Source organism: Bubalus bubalis, chromosome 3 (assembly GCF_019923935.1).
Source record: "Bubalus bubalis isolate 160015118507 breed Murrah chromosome 3, NDDB_SH_1, whole genome shotgun sequence".
In the NCBI taxonomy this organism is placed as follows: Eukaryota; Metazoa; Chordata; class Mammalia; order Artiodactyla; family Bovidae; genus Bubalus; species Bubalus bubalis.
Genome location: NC_059159.1, coordinates 90,137,937 through 90,142,120, shown reverse-complemented (window position 1 = coordinate 90,142,120; position 4,184 = coordinate 90,137,937).

Here is a 4,184-nt window from a genome sequence, read left to right as displayed (position 1 = left end):
GTTTGCTTATGTATATGCTTATGTTCTCCTTTACACAGCGTAAAATATATTTCTTGCTGATTTCTTCAGTCAAAGCAAAAAATGTAAAGATATGAATTACAGGAGATTATATTTAACTTGGTTGGCAATGGGGAGCTAGAGAAGCTTCTGAACTGCAGAGTGACATGGTCAGATTTACATGGGTGAAAATTATTCAAGCAGCAATGTATAAGATGGACTGAAATGAAAAATAAAAGGAAAGAATTTGAATTAATTAGAATCTATTACTTCTTAATTTTAAGAATCAGACATTAAAACACACATAAACACTAAAATTAGTTATATTTCTAATTAACATAGCATTTTTATTAGGCCAGAAGGCACATCAGGATAGATTAGGACTTCCAGTTATTATGAACAGCAATTATTACTGAGCCTCTATTAGCCTGAAGGTTGTGATTAAGTATACTCCTCACTGTATGAATTCTAAAGGGAAAAAATGAGGAAGTACTTAAAGATGTGTTCCAAACAATTCAAAAAGTGAGTTTTAGTCTAAAATAGTCATTAAATTATGAATGGTAAAAGGATTTGAATAGACAATTCTCCAAAGAAAATGTACAAATGACCAATAAGCACATGGACATCATTAGTCATCAGGGAAATATAAACAAAAACAACACCAAACACATGCTACAACATGGATGAACCCTGAAGACATTTTGCTAATTATAATAAGCTTGTTGTAAAATGACAAATACTATATGACTCCACTTATTTAAGGTACCTAAACTCATGGCTCCAAATAGGAAAAGGAGTTTGTCAAGGCTGTATATTGTCACCCCGCTTATTTAACTTATATTCAGAGTACATCATGAGAAACGCTGGGCTGGAAGAAGCACAAGATGGAATCAAGATTGCCGGGAGAAATATCAATAAGCTCAGATATGCAGATGACACCACCTTTATGGCAGAAAGTGAAGAGGAACTAAAAGCCTCTTGATGAAGGTGAAAGTGGAGAGTGAAAAAGTTGGCTGAAAGCTCAACATTCAGAAAACAAAGATCATGGCATCCGGTCCCATCACTTCATGGGAAACAGATGGGGAAACAGTGGAAACAGTGTTAGACTTTATTTTGGGGGGCTCCAAAATCACTGCAGATGGTGACTGCAGCCATGAAATTAAAAGACACTTACTCCTTGGAAGGAAAGTTATGACCAACCTAGATAGCATATTAAAAAGCAGAGACATTACTTTGCCAACAAAGGTCCGTCTAGTCAAGGCTATGGTTTTTCCAGGGGTCATGTATGGATGTGAGAGTTGGACTGTGAAGAAAGCTGAGCACCAAAGAATTGATACTTTTGAACTGTGGTGTTGGAGAAGACTCTTGAGAGTCCCTTGGACTGCAAGGAGATCCAACCAGTCCATTCTAAAGGAGATCAGTCCTGGGTGTTCATTGGAAGGACTGATGCTAAAGCTGAAACTCCAATACTTTGGCCACCTCATGCAAAGAGTTGACTCATTGGAAAAGACCCTGATGCTGGGAGGGATTGGGGGCAGGAGGAGAAGGGGACGACAGAGGATGAGATGGCTAGATGGCATCACCGACTCGATGGACATGAGTTTGAGTGAACTCCGGGAGTTGGTGATGGACAGGGAGGCCTGGCGTGCTGCAGTTCATGGGGTCGCAAAAAGTTGGACACGACTGAGCGACTAAACTGAACTGAACTGAAACTCATGGAGATTGGAGAAGGCAATGGCAACCCATTCCAGTACTCTTGCCTGGAAAATCCCATGGATGGAGGAGCCTGGTAGGCTGCGGTCCAAGGGGTCTCGAAGAGTCGGACACGACTGAACGACTTCACTTTCACTTTTCACTTTCATGCATTGGAGAAGGAAATGGCAACCCACTCCAGTGTTCTTGCCTGGAGAATCCCAGGGACAGGGGAGCCTGGTGGGCTGCTGTCTATGGGGTCGCACAGAGTCGGACACGACTAAAGTGACTTAGCAGCAGCAGCAGCAAGCTCATGGAGATAGAAAATAGAGTAGTAGTTGCCAGGGACTTATGGGAGACAGGAATGTGAAGTTATTGTTTAATATATACAGAGTTTTAGTTTTGTAAGATGAAGAGAGTTCCGTAGATAAATACTGGTGATGGTAGGGCAACACTGTGAAGATACTTAATGCCACTGAACTGTACACTTAAAAATGATTAAGGGAACTAACTTCGTTGGTGGCCCAATGGTTAAGACTCTGCTTCCACTGCAGGGGGCACAGGTTTGATCCCTGATTGGGGATGTTCCACATGCCACTGTGGGGCCAAAAAGAGAAAAAAAGACTAAAATGGTAAATTTTATATGTGTATTTACCACAATTAAATTTCTTAAAAATAAATAGCATTGAGATACCACTTCCCACCCACTAGTAACTGGTGATAATTAGAAAGACAGATTATAACAAGTGTTGGCAAGGACATGGAGAACTTGGAATCCTCATGCATTGCAGGTGAAGATGTAAAATGGTATTTAAACATAGAGTCTGTTCCTAGGTGTGTTATACCTAAAAGAATTGAAAACATGTGTCCACACAAAAACTTCTAGAAGTGTTTATAGCAGCATTATTCATAACAGCCAGAAAATGGAAACAACCCAAATGTCCATCAACTGATGAGCTGATAAATAAAATGGAATATTTCTATAATGGAATATTATTAAGCCATAAAAGGAATGTAATAGTAATACATGCTATGAAATGGGCAAATCTTAAACACATGCTAAGTGAAAGAAACCAAACACAAAAGACCATGTATTGTATGGTTCCAGTCATATGATAGAAAGTAGATTGGTGGTTGCCAGGAGCTGGGAGAAGAGGCTAATACCAAGGGGAGTGTGATTGGGCAGGTTTGTTTCTAGCAAATTTTATAGCTGCTTCGTTTGGCTACTGAAAGTTCTGATTTGGAACTAGAAGACTTGGGAGAAAGGAAATATTTCTGTGTGGTTGTAGATACGTGAATAACAGACCTCTCTAAGAACATAGAGGAAACTGATGACACTAATTGCCTGTGAGATAGAATCGGATGAAGGAGAGAATTTCCACTGGATGTGTCCATCCCAGAGCCAGCAGCAACTGCCTCTCATGTGAACCAGGCTATCCCTTGCAAGCAGCTCACTCTTCCAGGTCCACGGAACCCAAGTGAAACCAGTTGGGGAACAGCCCAGGCAACCCACAGAATTGTGGGCAATAATAAATTGCTGTTTCATACCATTAAGTTTCAGGGTTGTTTATTACCAGGAAAGACTACATCAATGAGTAAAGTACGTTCATTTTTATCCAGCATGAGCTGTACTCTGGGCTAGGCAGATTCCTTGTTTGTTTTATACCGCTGCTGATATTCCTACGCTGCGCCTATTATAGTCCACCACACACACCGTAGGCACTCAATAAATACTTGTTAACTAGCCCCTACACACATATTAGCCTTCGGGTATATTTATATTTCTAAATGCACTAATTTACTAATTTGCAAACTGCTGAAAATCAACATAATTATCATCAACAATTTGTATTGCTCTCATATCACAAGTGAAACAATAGAACGTATAATTGGGATATTGCTCCCTGGCTGCGGTGGATGATAACAACTGTCATAATAATGCTGGTAAGATTATACAGTGAGTTAGCCCTCAAATGTGGGTTAATAAATGAACCAATGGACTTCTGTAAGTGAAACCCTAAGACCATTTTTTAAATTGCCACTAAAATTGTACTGGGTAGAGTCATAATAAACAGATCAATGCATCTTGGCAATAGAGCAGACATCCTTCTACTGATAAACTAATAATCCCTTGCAACTTGTTTACATAGCTGTCTCACTTAATACCAACATCACAAAAATAACAACAATAAATATGCTTCTCTGGAAGAAAAGCAAAAACAAATGAGGAAACTGGAAAATGTCAATATGAAAAATCAGCTATCTCAGTGATAAGGAACTTCACAGATGCGAGTGTACTCTTTGGGAAGTTGGCTATCCTTCCCACTTTGATAGCAAATCATAAGGCACTTGGCATGCCACCAAATTTTCTTCCAATAATGGAACACTAATGTGCTTGACCAACAGAGGCTACGCTATGATGACGTGCTAAAAACACATCAATCTGAACTGCAAGCTATCTTTACATATATTTATTCCAAGAAGCTTTAAGATGT